Genomic DNA, 18048 nt, shown 5'->3' on the forward strand with positions numbered 1-18048 from the left:
GATCACCTTTTGAAAGCTGCTATCACATCGTATCAATAAATAAGTTATTATTATCATCGACCCTTAACCTACAATCTATCCTTAACTTCATTTTTCTATTTAAGATTTAGGAGTAGAAAAAGGCCACTTCTCCATGACGGTTTCATTTTCCCTCTCGGCCCCATTCTCCTGCCTTCTCCAGGTATCCCTTCACCGCTGACTAATCAATAACCCATCAACCTCTGCCTTAAATATAACCAATGACTTGCCATGTGGCAGCGAATTCCACAGTTTCATGACTCTCTGGCTAAAGAAAATTCTCCTTGTTCCTGTTTTAAATGGATGCCCCTCTGTTCTGAGGCTGCGTCCTCTGGTCTTGGGGAAACGTCCTCTCCACATCCACTATATTGGGGCCTTTCAACATTCGATAGGTTTGAATGAGCTCTCCCCTCATTCTTCTGAATACCAGTGAGACTGATCAACCTGTCTTCCACAAAAAAAGTTCCTCCTTAATTACTATCAGAATGCAAAGTGATTTCAAACACTCTCTTAGTTTTCTTCTCTGAATCTTTCTTACTGGTATGTTGCCTGGATTGGAAAGCATGTGCACCTCCCACCCCCAAAATGGATTTTATTTGCATTTATAAACAGAAATGCTGGAAATGTTCAGCAGGTATGGTAGCAATCGTTCTCATACAACGGGATATGAAACCAAGAGCTACCTGTCTCAAAAAGGTGTATAAACAAAAATCGCACGGCACCCAGTAAAGAGCATCGGCGGAGTTCTCACCCCCACAATTTAACTTTTAGCCATGTTTGGGAGTTAACATTTTGAGAGGGGGAAAGTACTCCGCAAGCTAACTTGGTGAAGCAAGCAATTGATGCCACTGAAGTGTTGGTTTCTCATATGCAGGTAGTTGCAGAAAGTTCAGCTTTGCACCAGCAATTTGACCCAAGCAGCCCGGGGCAGCCCTGGAGTGACGTCACAAACGAGGGGGTCGCGCGCTGCTGAGACCAGCGAGAGCGGAGCCGGGCCGCCGACGGCATGCGCAGTCATCGGCAATTCAAAGTTCCACTTTCCTCCCGCTTTTGTGCCTCTGCCCTCCGCGCCTCGCTTCCCATAAGAGATCTAATTCGTCAATATTTCTAGGTGGGTTCCCCTCTCGCTCTTAGCGATGAGTAAGCGCGTGGCCCCAGGACCTGCGGCCTATCTTTGCTCAGAGAAGGTGTGCGCATGACCCGATATCGCGGGGACTTCTGGGTGTTGTAGTTCAGTTATTGTCATTGGCTAGCGGTCATAGATGAAATCTTCTTGATGGGACTCCATATTCCAGCGTGCTCCTTGTTCGGGAGTTACGTCTGATGTCTTAAGTGCTGCCGATATTGCAGTTGTACTTTTCTTTGTGAGTCGCGGTCTCTTGAAAGTCTTTCAGTCGTCTGCAAATGTTAGTAGACGCAGGTGATTTGTTTTTGAGCTAATCTGACGCATGATTTTGTAGTACAATCAATATAGGACGTAATCAAATATTATTAAGTGTGTGAAAAGCGTTTTATTTTTACCATATGCTGGGAAGCAGATCTGATTCAAGTATGAACCTCCACGAATTTCTTGTGTAACTTGACAAGTTTATTTCATTCCGTTCAAAGGTAATCGTTCGCTGATCGACATGCAATGTATTTATAAAACCTTATACGTTTTAAAACGTTAGTAAGATATTTTAAATGGTGTAAATGTGTTAAGATGGGTTTTGCGATATTTAAATTGTAACAGTAATGCTTAGTAAACTTTTGATGGGGGACTAACATCGTCAATACGAAGCAAACTGAATGAATCGATAAGTGACAATGCACCAACTACATTTAGTCGCTGATTACCTGAGCACGGCAGTGGCTTAAAATGTTCGTTGAAAGTCGGATAGTACTTACTCTGTTTAACTATGTTGAACTTTAATTTTATTATTACAGACCTACTGTAAATTTAGACTTTACAAACTGAAAATTAAAATTTATTAATTTTAGAGATTCATTACTATATTTTGGTTGTCTTTATCCCACTTCTCGCATGATTGGTTTGCACAATGTTAAGTCTATCTTTTATGAACAGCTGCTTATCAGATTGTACAATAAGTGTTTAATTTGAAAATGTTCACTTTCAGTTTGTGTAGTGGTACAGTTTCATTAATCAAATAATTTGCACATCAAATGCCTGGATGATAAATAATTCACTCAATGAGTTTGAATTTGAGAATTTTAGGGCAGTGAATGAAACATTCATAGACAGAAACTGGAGCAATCAAATCACCAAAACTGTAGATGCTGGCATCTAAAAACAGAATACTGGAAGAACTTTGGGTCGAGCAGTATTTTGAGAGAGAAGTGCAGTTGATGTATCTGGTCTAGGAGTTAGTTTGGGACCATATGCCATTGTAGTTATAAAAGGAACTTAATTGCACAGGATATCAGTTTCTGTGGAAAGATTTTTTTAATGTATGTTATAATGTCCTTCCTGCTATAAGTGAATCAAAGAATGATTTCTCAGTCAGAGTGTTCATGTTATTTTAAGTAAACCATGTAATAAAAAAAATACAATACTGGAACTATTCAGTGGGTCGTTAGGCGATGTTTGTGAAGAGATATTTAACTGTTCACATCAGTGGTCTTTCATCAGTGCTAGAAATGTATTTTAGTTGCAGAGAAGAGGAGGAATGGACCAAATATAAGACATGTAAATAGAAAGTGTCACCCATGCCTGTTACCCTCAACCATCAGGCTTGTGAGCCAGTGGGGATAACTTCGTTCAACTTCATTTGCCCCCTGACTGAACTGTTCACACAAACTACAGACTCCCTTTCAAGGACTCTTCTTCTCATGTTCTCGATATTTATGATCATTTCTTGTTTTAATTTGGTATTTGCATAGTTTGTTCTCTCTTGCACATTGGTTATTTGTCTGTCCAGTTGGGTGCGATCTTTCATTGATTCTATTATGGTTCTTGGATTTACTGTGCACGACAATGAATCTCAGGGTTGTATATGGTGACGTACGTACTTAGATAATAAACTTGGTGTTGGCTGAGAGAGTTGCTGCTTTGAGGTGATGTACGTGGGATGCGAGTGAGGACCGAGGAGCGAGAGGGAACAATACTGCAGCTGTAAGATGTGTAAAACTGCAGATGCTCTAAATCTGAAATAACTGTGTTAAAATGAGATTGCATCTGTAACAATTCTCAGCAGGCCTAGTGGGATCTGTAGGGAGCGAGAAATTGGACAAATTGAAGCAATAATATAGCAAACAGACACAAAATAGGATGTAAACCATGGCCAACCACCACCATGCTCAAGGACAGTTGCTACCCTGCGGTTGTTACCATCATCACCATTGTGTGTCATATCATGTAGCTGATCATGGTAACCATGATTGTCTCTGGCAGTTTTTTTCTACAATTATGGTTTGCCATTACCTTCTGGGCAGTGCCTTTACAAGATGGGTGACATCGGTCATTATCAATTCTCTTCAGAGATTGTCTGCCTGGCGTCAGTGGTTGCGTAACCAGGACTTGTGATGTGTACCAGCTGCTCATATGACCATCCGCTAACTGCTCCCATGGCTTCACGTGACCCTGATCGGTGCAGCTAAGCAGGTGCCTAAGGGTGGCCTGCAGGCTAGTGGAGGGAAGGAGCACTTTACGCCTCCTTTGGTAGAATTCCTTTGGTATCTCCACCCCACCCACCCAGCTACATTATAAGACTCTTAGATGCACCTCCTAATGTGTTAAAGATTGGTATTTGTTTCTGATTGTCACTTGTACTGAGGTAGTCAAGGCTTGGTTTAGTGGGCATCAGGCAGATCATTTCAAAACTTGAGACAAATTTATGTTGTAACTTTATGAAACTCTGTTTAGGCCACAGCTGTAGTATTGCATAGAATTCTGGTTGCCTTACTATAAAGGATGTTCAGGCTTTGGAGAGGGTGCAGAAAGGATTTACCAGGATGCTGCCTGGTTTAGAGGGCATGAGCTAGAATGAGAGGCTGGACAAACTTGGGTTGTTTTCTCTGCAGTGCCAGCAGCTGAGGGGAGATCTAATAGAGGTTTACAAGATTATCAGAGGCATAGATAGAATAGATAGGAAGCATCTTTCTCCCAGAGTTGAAGTGTCTAATATCAGAGGACATACATTGAAGGTAAGAAGGGGTAGGTTCAAAGGGCATGTGACGGATAAGGTTTTTATTCAGCCTGGAATGCACTGCTTGGTATGTTGGTAGAGACAAATACATTAAAACAGGGGTTCCCAACCTGGGGTCTATGGACTTCTTGCTTAATGGTATTGATCCATGGCGTAAGGAGATTGAAAACTCCTGCATTAGAGGCTTTTAAGAATGTTTGGATAGACACACAGATGTAAGGAAGTTGGAGGGGTATGGACGTTGTGTAGGTAGGAGGGATTAGTTTATGGGTGTTTCTGATTTACTTTTAGTTGGTGCAGCACAGCATTGTGGGCTGAAGGGCCTGTTCCTGTGCTGTACTGTTCTACATGTGCTCTGAGGTGGTGAGGAGGAAAATCCATAACAGAATGCAGTTAACTCTTGACCCCACATTTTAGCTTGTCATGGTCCTTGCACCTATTGTCACCTGCACTGCAGTTTCTCTGTTACTGTATTTGGCATTCTGTTATTGATTTTCCTTTGTGCTATCTCTGCGTACTTGTATACGGAATGATCGGTATGGGTGGCATGCAAAACACTCTCTCGTGCACTCTACATGTGACAGGAACAAACCAATACCAATGCTCCATGCAGATGACTTTTCATAAGGAAGGTTAGTTATTTAAAATTTGGTGTTGAGTTTTGAGAGATGTGTCATGGTAAATTTGACGTTGAGAACTGTTCCTCAAGCTTCCATTCGTTGCAACAGTGAAAGAAACCAAAGGCAAAATTATCAGAGTGAAAACGTGAAGGAGAAATAAAATGACAGGCAACTTTAAACTCAGGAGTCACCATTATAGACTCTATAATAGATTTGATATGACATCTAAAACTTTGATAAACTTCTGTAGGTGTGTACTGGAGAGTGTCAAGCCCTGCTGTGGAAATACCAATACCCTTGAACAGAAACTCCGACAAAAGTAGTGGATTCAGCCCAGTCCATTACGGGTAAAGTCCCCTTCCCCCATTGAGCACATCTACACAGAGCGCTGTCACAAGAAAGCAGCGTCCATCATCAGAGACCCCAACGCGCAGGATATCCTCGCTGCTGCCATTGGAGAGAAGGTACGGGAGCCTCAGGACTCTCACCAAGAGGTTCAGGGACAGTTATTACCCCTCAACCATCAGGCTCTTGAACTAGAAGAGATAACTTGACTGGCTCCATTGTTGAAATGTTCCCACAACCTATAGACTCACTTTCAAGAACTCCTATGTTCTCAATATTTATTAGTGTTGTTATGTCTCTCTTTTTGTATTTGCATAGTTTGTTGTCTTTTAAGCACTGGCTGAACGACCAAGCAGGTGCAGTCTTTCACTGAGTCTGTCATGTTTGTTTGTTTGTTTGTTTATTTATTTTGTTTATCACAATACAGTGTGGAATAGGCCCTTCTAGCCACAATATCCAGCAATCCCCCAATTTAACCCTAGCTGACAATTTACAATGACCTATAACCTACCAGCTGGTAGGTCTTTGGACTGTGGGTGGAAACCAAAGCACCCGGGGAAAACCTACACAGTCATGGGGAGACCGTACAAACTCATTATAGGCAACGGCGGGAATTGAACCCGAGTCGCCTGTACTGTAAAGTGTTCTGCTAACCGCTGCGCTACCGTGCCACCCCAATTGTTCTGTAGATTTATTGAGCATGCCGACAAGTAAATGAATCTCAGGGCTGTACATGGTGACATAATAAATTTACGCTGAACTTTGACTAGAGCGTTACACAATGAATAAAGCAAACTCTGAATTGGTGAACGTTTTACAGAACACTGTTCAATCCACAAGGATGAACCCGAACTTCTAGTTGCCTAATCACTTTTAACTTTCCATTCTCAGTGTCTGTACCAAAATATGTAAACATGGAATTTGAAAGAAGGTTAAGATGCCAATGCCGAAATGATTTGAGAAAATATTTTGGAGGTTTTCTTGATTGTTCTTTCCCCCTCTCTTCCCCCTCCCCCCCCATAATGGTAATGAACTTGCTGAGTTCAAATAAAGAGATTTATTTATTAACCACAGAACATAGATCTCTAATTTTCGATCAGTGATGAAAATCTTGGTCTCACCATCTATTATATTTGCATTTGATAGTATGCTTCCTTTGGGTCTTCGAGGTTTAACTGTATGCTCACTTAGATCATTGAGTGCTTGAAATGGGTATATACATTTTGTTTGCTGCTCTTGAGATTTAGCAGCTCTTTTATTCAAATAGAATGAGATTAGTGGATGGTCACAACTGAGTGATGGATAGTTAGTGTTTCAAGTTCAGTACCTTCTTTCCCAGTTCTGTTCAAAGTAGACTTTGAAAATCGTAAATTTCTGTTCAAAGTGAAACTAACTGTTTTGTGAATAACAATCCTTTTAATATTTTAGGTTGGTATTATTAATATACTACAAGAATGTGTAATCTTGGAAGAATGTTACATTTTGGGCTTGCTCTGATATTATTCAAAAGGTTTTTCCATTGTCCTAGACACACTATGCCTTAGCCAGCATCATTAATTAGATTAGATTAGATTCAACTTGATTGTCATTGTGCCGAGTACAGATACAACGCCAATGAAATGCAGTTAGCATCCAACCAGAAATGCAAAGAATAGTGTTATTTACAAAATAACTGTGAATAAAAAGTAAGTGCTACAGCACATAAATATAAAAGTACTGAGACAGTACAATATGGGTGCAATACTGCTTAGTGCTGTGATGAGAGGTTCAGCAGGGTCACAGCCTCAGGGAAGAAGCTCTTCCTGAGTCTGCTGGTGCGGGAAGCGGAGGCTCCTGTAGCGCCTACCGGATGGGAGAAGAATAAAAAGTCCATGGTTAGAGTGAGATGCATCTTTGATAATGCTTTTCACCCTGCCCAGGTAGCGTTTATGGTAGATGTTCTCAATGGTGGGTAATTGGGTGCCAATAATCCGCTGGGCAGTTTTCACCACACGCTGGAGTACTTTGCGGTCTGATATGGGACAATTGCCATACCATACTGAGATGTGGTATGCTCTCAATGGTACAGCGGTAAAAGTCCGACAGTATCCTGGGACAGAGGTGAGCTTTCTTGATGCTCCACAGGAAATTAAGGCGCTGTTGCGCGTTTTTGATCAGGATGAAGGAGTATCATTAAAATACATCAAACTAAATACCTCAGAATGAGATGTAATGTCACTACCGTTATGTCATGGAATATGTTGGTATGCGTCAGTTTACAGTAATGGAATATAACCGGCTAGGTTTACCTATGGTATTTAGATACTGTTATGTTTTGTGACACAGTAGCATAGTGGTTAGCACAACACTTTACAGTACCAGCGATCCAAGATCAGATTCCGCTGCCTGTAAAAAATTTGTGTGTACTCCCTGCGACTGCTTGGGATTCCACCAGGTGCTCGGGTTTCCTCCTACTGGCTGGTAGGTGATTGATCATTGTAACTTGTCCGGTGATTAGGCTAGAAGTAAATTGGGGGTTGCTGGGTGGCATAGCTCAAAGGGCTGGAAGGGCCCATTCCACGTTGTATCTCAATAAATAAATAAATGAACTTCGAAACATCAGACTAATTCAAAGGAAGACACAGGAGTCTAGGACTGTGGGTCTAAATTCGTGTTTACTCTGAGGCGAGCATGTATCACATGGTAGCGTGATGATATAATTCATGTCTTTATACATATAACCTGTAATGAATTGTGTAAATGAACAAGAATGCTTAATCAAGCTATATGTGTGTGTGTATATGTGTGTATGTATGTGTGTATGTGTGTGTGTGTATATGTGTGTATGTGTATATATGTATGTGTATACACACACATATATAAACAGTCACTCAAATATTACTTAAATGTTAAATGGACGAGAGATACTTTAGGGCATTAAAAATATAGTTGTCCATCGTCCTGTTCCAAAATAACTTCCCTTTATCTCACGAAGGAGTTTGTTACCTGTGTTTTGTTGGATAGAAAGTAAGAAAGACACCATGTTATTCTTCAGAAGATGTGGTTTAGCATTTATTTTATTTAGCAATATAGCATGGAGTCAGCCCTTCCAGCCCTTTGAGCTGCGTCACCCCAGCAACCCCGGCAAACCTGATTTACCCTTACCTAATCACAGGACAATTTATAATGACTTATTAACCTAGCCGGTACAACTAGGAGCACGCGAGAAACTCCTTCCCCGGGGAGGGTGTACAGAGACTCCTTACAGAGGAAGCCAGAATTGAACTCTGAACTCTTAGCCATAATATTCAGAGGATTCAGGGTAGATTTATTATCAAAGTATGTACACAGTATACAGCTCTTGAGATTTGTCTTCTCCACAGCCAGCCATGAAACAAAGAAGACCATGGAACCTTTTCAAAGAAAAACACCAAACCCCAACTGCATGCAAAAAAAATCACACAAACGGCAAACAGAGCGTCAGCCCCCCCGCGCAAAAAAAAACAAATCGTGCAAACGGCAACAAGAAACAATGAGAGGGGTAAAAATAGAATATAAAACACAAAATCAAAAAGTTCATAACAGTTCAGCTCAGTGTTCATTATCTGCAGGCAGCCCCAATTCAAAGCTGCCCAAAAACAGCAAAAAAAAAATGGGGTGAGCAAAGGATCGTCACCCTAACCACTACACTACCTTGGCGACGATTTAACGTGCATGTTAAATCAGGAGTAGCTCGAGCACTATGTTACAAAGCTCTGGTTGATAATAAAATCCCAGTTGAGATTGCTCCATAACTTCTATTGAATTTTATTATTTTGTAGAGTAACATCGATGGTGATGAGGCTTCAGCACGTCTGCCACTATCAGTACTCGTTAATTTCTGTGGCATTTACGCAGCACGTGGAGAATCCTGTGTGTGATAGGTGCAGTAAGTATTCACCTTCTGTGCAGTATCATTGTGTGTGACATTAATGACTTAAAATGTACAAAACTATATTCATTCAGAAACCATGTAATATAAGTTCATCCATAAAAGTATTTAAGAGCCAAATTTGCATTACTGAAATAAATAATAGCATCTTTTGCCATCAACTGGGGTTTAACAAAACGTGTTAAAAGCTCCACATCATTGAATCCTGCAGGGACTCAAAGGTGTCTAACTCTGCATCAGAGCACTTGAGTTCCCGTCAGGCATTCACAGTGAACAGATAAATATTTAAAAACAAACTTGTTTCAGTTAATTGCACTTGAATGTGGAAAGTTGATTTGTTCCTCTGTGGTGTAGTTTGTTATTAAGAAATCATGAATAATAAATTTGCTAAAGTTTAGGTTTTCATTGTCAGAACTTTTAATCTGTATTTGGAGTCCAAATAAACAACCAAACCACAAACCTGTTCTAATGCCCTCAGCCACAGTTCTCAACCAGGAGTTTGCCTGTGATTTACTTTTCAGTGAAGTTTCTGATAAGCATCATAACAGTAGTGGAATTTCTTAGATCTGCCACATCTTAACTGGTATTACTTCAATGAAGTGCAGTGGAAATTCCATTAGCTTGTATAACACCCGAGTAATCAGATTGTAAAGTTCACCAATAGCACAACAGTGGTGGTGAGCCTCGTCACTATTAACGAATTGGACAGCCTACAGAGAGGAAGTGGAAGTGCCAGGCAAATGACCTCTTCCTCATTGTCAACAAGTCAATAGTTATCGACTTCAGGAGAACTCGCACCCCTCTTTATAGCAGTGGAAACTACAAGCAGTTTCAAACTCCTGGGAGTGTACATTGTGCATAACCTTCTCATGGTCCCAGAACACATTCTACACAATCAGGAAACTCATCAATTCCTCTACTGTCTGAGGAGGTTGAAGAGAGCTGGACTATGGACCATTACTTTATCATTTCCTGTCAGTCACCTTGTGTCCAAATTCTCCTGTGCCTAGCATTACTTTATGGACATCTATGTGTACAAGCTATCTTGTGTATTTATACTTATTGTGTTTTTATTATTTTTGTTTTCTTTATCTTAATTGTATTTTGTGCTGCATCAGATCTGGAGTAACAATTATTTCATTTTCCTTTATACTTGTGTAGAGGAAATGGCATGAACAGTCTTGAATCATGACATTAAAGGTATACACAGCACCAAGAAATGCCACTTAACTAGCAGCAAATACAAGCAATCACACAGCATACAAGCATAAGCTATTGGCCCCTCAAGAAACAAATTAGTGCAGACCAACGTTCCCAACCTTTTTTACAGTGGACCCCCTACCATTAACCGAGGGATCCATGGACCCCAGGTTGCGAACCCCTGTATGGTTTTGATGCTGGAATTTGGAAACAAAAGCAGAAAACGTTGGAAATACCCGGCTGGATGGGCACCATGTGCAGAAGAAGAAGCACTCTCATTGAGGGTGGAAACAGCATGGTCTCAGTAGCAGTACAAATGGAGAGATTAAAAGGACTGGCTGAGAAAGAGTGAAACCAAGACTCCAAATGGCACAAATGGTATTGGCGTTTTCTCGGAGAGGAGAGTGACTTTGCTAATAAATTAACTTTGAACTGTAATTCTCTCTTTATTTATACACCTTTCAGAGAATTCAATGTGATTTGATTACTCTGGAAGGTGTATAAATAGAGAGAATTGAGGTTCAAAGTTAATTTCAAAGTACATGTATGTCACCATGTCCAACCCTGAGATTCATTTTCTAATGAGCATTCGCAATAAATCCAAGAAACACAATAGAATCAATGAAAAAACACCCCCAGCAGGATGGACACTAACCGGAGAGCAAAAGATGACAAACTGTGCTAGTACATTAAAAAAAAAATGAGGAAACAATAACGAAATAATTAAATAAGCAATAAATATCGAACATGAGATGAAGAGTCCTTGAAAGTGAGTCCATGGGTTGTGGGAACAGTTCAATGTTGAGGTGAGTGAAGTTACTCTTCTGGTTCAAGAGCCTGATGGCTGAGGGTTAATAACTGTTCCTGAACGTGGTGGAGTGGGTTCTGAGGCTCCTGTACCATCTTCCTGATGTCAGCAGTGAGAAGAGAGCATAGCCTGGATGGTGGTGGTCCTTCATGACGGATGCTTCTTCCCTGTGACAATGCTCTGTGAAGATGTGCTCAATGGTGGGGAGGGCTTTACCCATGATGGTCTAGGCCGTATCCACTTCTTTTTATACGATTTTCTGTTTAAGGGAAACACCGGGCTGTGATGCAACCAGTCAGTATACTCTCCACCACACCTCTATAGGTTTCTCATCATTTTAGATGACTTGCAGAAGCTTCGCAAACTAGGAAAGTAGAGATGCTGCCTTGCTTTCTTCGTAATGGCACTTGCATCAGGTCCTCTGAAATGTTAACACCAAGGAATATGAAGATGCTGACCTTCTCCACCTCTGATATCCTGATGAGAACTGACTCGTGGAGCTCTGGTTTTCTCTTCCTGAAGTCAATCATCAGCTCTTTAGTCTTGAGATTGAGTAAGAGGTTGTTGCTGCGACACCACTCTGCCAGATTTTCAGTCTCCTTCCTATATGCTGGTTGGTCACCACCTTTGATGAATCATTTCCACAGATGTTTGAACTTGCATCAGGCCTGTCTGTTCGTGTTGTTTGTTCCACTTTCTCTTCTGGCCTCATTCATCTTTCTTCATTTACATCCAGACAGGCTGGCCATGATTAACAGGCATCTCAAAGATTCAGTGTACATTTATTATCAAAGTATGTGCAATATGCAACCCTGAGACTCGTCTTCCCGCCGACAGCCACAAACAAAGCAACACCACAGAACCCCTTCAAGCACAGGACGTGCAAATGAAAACAAATGGCATATTAAACATCAAACCCAGAGTCCTTGAAACAGTCTAGGAATGCTCAGTATAGTTCAGTTCAGCTCAATTTAACACTGTTCATTGACAGAGCCAGTCCGCATTGAAGCAGCCCGATCAAAATCACATAAAATAACATCTTTTAAAAAGAGAAACCAGAAACACGTGAGGCATAGAGGCCTCTTAAAAACAAGTCCAATCATCAAGTTACTTTTGGACAGCAGCAATACTGATTGATATTATTTGGACTCTCTTCCCTCCCACCTATCTTAGACATTGTCTTCCCAAACCCTCAGCATGCTATGCAACTGAAAGTAAAGTTTTCATTCGTTCCAAGCTACGAAAAGGACATCCGTTCTATGTCTCAACACATCATGGACTGCACCATTCTACAGTATTTTCTATATTTATATTGACCCCTGGACGACGTTTCTATATTCACTCGTTATCCCTATGAAAATTGAAACAGATTTCTGTGTTTAACTTTGATCATGTTTATTCTGCATTTCAACCTCCCACAATCTTCTTCATCTAGTTTATGAGACAGCCTACAGAGGAGAGCCTGACAGCCTGACACAGTGGTGCCAGGATAACAGCATCTCCTTCAAAGTCCAAAAAACAAAAGAGCTGATTGTGGATTACAGGAGGAACGGAGACAGGCTCAGCCGATCAACATCAATGGGTCTGCAGTTGCGAGGTTAGTAGTTTCAAGTTCCTCGGTATACACATCACCGATGATCTCACCTGGATTGTACACATCAACTTGGTGGCAAAAGAAAGCACAACAGCATCTCTTCCATCTCAGGCGACTGAAGAAGTTTGGCATGGGCCCCCAAATCTTCAAGACCATATACCGGGGGCACCAATGAGAGCATACTGAGTGGCTGTGTCACCGCCTGCTATGGGAACTGCACCAACCTTGATCGCTGGGAACTGCAGAGAGTGGTACGGACAGCCCAGTGCATCTGTGGATGTGAACCTCCCTCCAATGAGGACATTTATAGCAGCAGGTGCAGAAAGAAGGCCTGGAATATCATCAGGGACACCAGTCACCCCAATCATAAACTGTTTCAGTTGCTTCCATCTGGCAAACGCTACCACAGCATTAAAGCCAGAACCAACAGGCTACGGGACAGCTTCTTTCTACAAACCATTAGACTTTTAAATTCGCATGTCTGTGCATTGCAGCGGAGTCGTAACACAAAAAATTTTACTCTCCTACTTGGTAGGATGGATGTAAGATTTAAATAAATTCTAAATTCTGAAAGCCTTTCTCTATTCCATCCTAATACACCCCCATAAAACAACATCTTAATGCATTTTGTACCACACACTTCAGTTTTAGTGTGGATTTCAAATTCCCAGTACTCTAAACATTCACAAAGATATTGCAAATGTGGAAGAATACTCTGCGAACAAATTTCTTCCATTGTAAATGTCTTGCACTGATGGCCTTTTATATATTTTTTTTATCCTCAGTGGATGGAACACTCCTCCGGTATCAATCTTAAAGATCTCTTTAGGTCGCTCACCAACAACTGAAACTCATTCTGATTTGGTATAACCCTCTGGTTCAGGTTTTAACCCTGTTTTATTTTTATTTTGGAGGGATATATCAAAATGAATGTTTCCTTTAAAATTTTAAATAATCTGTCTTACTACTATTAGTAATTAGTGCCTTTTGCTCCTCCATCTTATTTAGATGCTTTCTTTTCAAGTAATATCTGACCAAATTTTTCTTTCAAAGTACAATTCTGTGCAGGTGTCTTAGGCACATAGTGTGTGTGTGTGTGTGTGTGTGTGTGTGATATATATATATATTAGTGCCTAAGACATTTGCACAGTATTGTAATTTTATACATTGCACTGTACTGCTGCCGCAAAAAAAAAAAAATTTCATGACGTGAGTGATGTTAAACCTGATTCTGCTATGGGTCTCTTTTGTGGACTAGAGTGGGAAGGGGGCAGGGAGAAGGGAATCATGGTTGGGGAAAAGGGGAAGGAAGAGTGGAGGGAGTGGGAAACACCAGAGAGACATTCTGTAATGATCAGTGAACCAATTGTTTGGAACCAAATGACCTTGCCTGGTGTCTCGGGGTGTTTCTGCACCCACTCCATCCCCTGCCCCTGGCACTCCCTCTCTGACACCTGTCCCACACCCCTCTCGTGGCGCTCCACCCTCGCCTTTCCCAACATCCTTTGCTCCTACCAGATTTACAAACTCCGTCTCCACTCCACATTGGCAAATAGAGTACTGTGCAAAAGGCTGATGCTCCCTAGCTATATATGTGCATAGTACTGTACAGTAATAACAAGGCAGCTTATCTGACATTCTAAAACACAAACTCTAAATTTGTGGAAAAAAAATCATTCATCACTTAACTGATCCATGAAAGGCGTATTGTTCTTGTTCCATGCTTTTCTGATCTCTATTCACAGAATGTCATGCATCGGATAACTTCTTCCTATAGATCTTAAACTGCTCCCATCAGAGCCTAATGCTTTTCCTTAACCTTCAACCGGTGTTGATCTTTGTTGCTGAAATAATTCTCTTGTCTAATGCCAATAATACATTAAAATTCATCTTTCCAAAGCTCTGGTTATTCTTAAAATTTGTATTGCCTGAAGTATTTTAAATTCTTGGTTATGGAGACCTGATGACAAGCCCATGACAAATGATAATCCCATTTCCTTGAGATAAATTTGTGCTTCTGAACCTTTTTAAATCTAAGATTTATGCTTTTATGTACAGAATTCTTACTTCGAATTATTTGTGTCAATGAGTGTAACGTAATAGTGCAGTGGTTTAAGTTAATAGTGATGCACTAACCACTGACCCGAGTTCAGATCCCATGATGACAGCTGTTGGATTTAAATTGGGCAAATAATCAGGGATTAACATTGTCCTTAGTGGTAATTTTGTGGTTATTATCAGATTGGAGTTAACTATCAAATAGCCCAGTAACCCAGTCCAATGAAGGATTATTAAGAATAATCATATAGTACTGTGCAAAAGTTTTAAGTATGTGTATATAACTAGGATGCCTAAGACTTTTGCACAGTACTGTAGTAATTTTATGTATTGCACTGTACTGCTGCAAAAAAAATCATGACACGTGTAAGTAATGATGAATCTGATTCTGATGTGGATCTCTTGTGGACTGAGAGTGGGAAGGGAGCAGAGAGAGGGGAATCATAGTTGGCAAAAGGGGAAGGAAGAGGGGAGGGAAGCGGGAAGCACCAGGGAGACATTCTGTAATGATCAATAAAACAATTGTTTGGAATCAAATAACCTTGCCTGGTGTCCCAGGGCTGGGTGCGTCTGCGCCTGCACGAACCCCTGCACCTGGCACTCCTTCTCTGCCACCTGCCCCATACCCCTCCCATGGCTCGCCATCATCGTTTGCTCTCGCCTGATTTACAGACTCACTCTCCATTGACAAATACAGAAGGATGCCCAAGACCTTTGCACAGTACTGTACAATAATATCAGGACTGTTTATCTGCCATGCTCCATGCGCCAAGCATTAGGCATGAGGCTGTGATGGGAGCTGTTTAAAATCTACAGAAAGGTGATCAGTGAGTACAGAGATCAGAGAAGTGTGGGAGCAAGAACAATGCGCCTTTTGTGGATCAATTAGTGGTGAATGATGGTTCCACAACTTTGTATATGAGTTTTAGAATTTCAGAGAATCCATCCTGTTATTATTGTACAGAACTATGCAAAAGTCCTAGACACAATATTTACGGTTGCAAGTAAAAGCTTGTGTCTCCTTTGCAATTACCTGATTTTTTTGGCATTAATTACTCATAAGATGTGGTTTGATCTTCATCTAAGTTACAATAATAGACAAACACAATCTGCCCAAACTAATAACACACAAACAATTTAACTTCTCATTAATACTGAGTACACCATTTAAACAAACGCAGTCTAGGTTCAAAAAAGTATGTAAACCTCTGGGGTAATACCATCTACAAAATCTATTTGGAGTCCGGTGTTCCAATGCGTGAGGTGAGATTGGAGGTGTAGAGGTGCCCTGCCGTATTTTTAAAAAAAGAAACACAAAGTTAGGTTACTGGCAGTGCTTGCTCTTCTCAAGAAAGATCTGCTTAGGTGCACCATCCGTTGATCAAAACAACTTTCAGAGGACCTTAGAAGAATTGTAGAGATGTGTCAAGCTGGAAAAGGCTACCAAAGCATTTCTAATGACCTTAGTGTTCATCAGTCCACAATAAGAGAAATTGTCTACAATTGGAAGAAATTCAGTACTGTTGCTACTCTCCCTAGGAGTGGGAGTCCTGCAAAGATCACACCAAGAGCACAATATGCAATGAAGTAAACAAGAACCCAAGGGTAACAGCAAAAGACCTGTAGAAATCTCTAGAATTTGTTCATCTCTGTTCATGTGTCCACTATAAGAAAAACACCAAACAAAAGAATTGTTTTCATGGAATGACACCATAGAGGAAACCACTGCTCTTCCAAAAAAAAAATTGCTGCATGTCTGAAGTTTGCAAGAGACCACCTGGAGATTCCACAACATTTCTGAAAGAATGTTCTGTGGACAGATGAGACAAAAGTTGAACTGTTTGGCAGAAATACACACCACTATGTTTGGAGGAAAAAGGGTACTATATATCAACACCAAAACCTCATCCCAACTGTGAAGTGTGGTGGAAGGAGCATCATGGTTTGGGGCTGCTCTGCTGCCTCAGGGCCTGGACAGCTTGTAATCGTTGGGGGAACAATGAATTCAGAATCGTATCAAGACATTTTACAGGATGCTTTACAATCACCTGATGCTTAATAGAATTTGGATGATGCAACTAGGCAAAGAGTAAATCATCAACGGAATGGTTTAAAAAGAAGAACGTCTGTGTTTTAGAATGGCCAAATCAGAGTCCAGACCTTAACCTAATTAAGTGTTCTGGTATGACCTGAAGAGAGCTGTTTATGCAAGGTATTAAATACAAGGGTTCGCTGACTTTTTCTTGGAACTGTATGTATGTGTGTGTATATATACAGTTAAAGTCAGTGCAGTACTTAAAATTACTACAGTACTTTGCAACTTTGCAAAAGTCTTAGACACCCTAGCTATATACAGTTGAAGTCGGAAGTTTACATACACCTTAGCCAAATACATTTTCAGTTTTTCATAATTCCTGACATTTAATCCTAGAAAACATTCCCTGTCTTAGGTCAGTTAGGATCACTACTTTATTTTAAGAATGTGAAATGTCAGAATAATAGTAGAGGGAATGATTTATTTCAGCTTTTATTTCTTTCATCACTTTCCCAGTGGGTTAGAAGTTTACATTCACTTTGTTAGTATTTGGTAGCATTGCCTTTAAATTGTTTAATTTGGGTCAAACGTTTTGGGTAGCCTTCCACAAGCTTCTCACAGTAAGTTGCTGAAATTTTGTTCCATTCCTCCAAACAGAACTGGTGTAACTGAGTTAGGTTTGTAGGCCTCCTTGCTCGCACATGCTTTTTCAGTTCTGCCCATGAATTTTCTATCGGATTGAGGTCAGGGCTTTGTGATGGCCACTCCAATACCTTGACTTTGTTGTCCTTAAGCAATTTTGCCACAACTTTGGAGGTATGCTTGGGGTCATTGTCCATTTGGAAGACCCATTTGCGACCGAGCTTTAACTTCCTGGTTGATGTCTTGAGATGTTGCTTCAATATACTCATATACTTTTCCTTCCTCATGATGCCATCTATTTTGTGAAGTGCACCAGTCCCTCCTACAGCAAAGCACCCCTACAACATGATGCTGCCACCCCCATGCTTCACGGTTGGGATGGTGTTCTTCAGCTTGCAAGCCTCACCCTTTTTCCTCAAACATAACGATGATCATTATGGCCAAACAGTTCAATTTTTGTTTCATCAGACCAGAGGACATTTCTCCAAGAAGTAAGATCTTTGTCCTCATGTGCACTTGCAAGCTGTAGTCTGGCTTTTTTATGGCGGCTTTGGAGCAGTGACTTCTTCATTGCTGAGCAGCCTTTCAGGTTATGTTGATACAGGACTCGTTTTACTGTGGATATAGATACTTGTCTACCTGTTTCCTCCAGCACCTTCACAAGGTCCTTTGC

General features: G+C 40.8%; 1 protein-coding gene across 14 annotated transcripts in view; it reads left to right on the forward strand.

Annotated features, from left to right (window-relative positions):
* trabd (TraB domain containing) overlaps nucleotides 1-18048 on the forward strand; it is a 61301-nt gene that overhangs the window by 7072 nt on the left and 36181 nt on the right. For 3 of the 14 annotated variants that reach the window (XM_063072599.1, XM_063072606.1, XM_063072600.1), the window contains exon 2: nucleotides 8929-9035. The gene's annotated coding sequence lies outside the window, so the exon portion shown is untranslated. The other 11 variants (XM_063072594.1, XM_063072595.1, XM_063072597.1 and 8 more) reach the window with 8 other exon arrangements.

This window comes from Mobula hypostoma, chromosome 20, assembly GCF_963921235.1.
Source record: "Mobula hypostoma chromosome 20, sMobHyp1.1, whole genome shotgun sequence".
NCBI lineage: Eukaryota > Metazoa > Chordata > Chondrichthyes > Myliobatiformes > Myliobatidae > Mobula > Mobula hypostoma.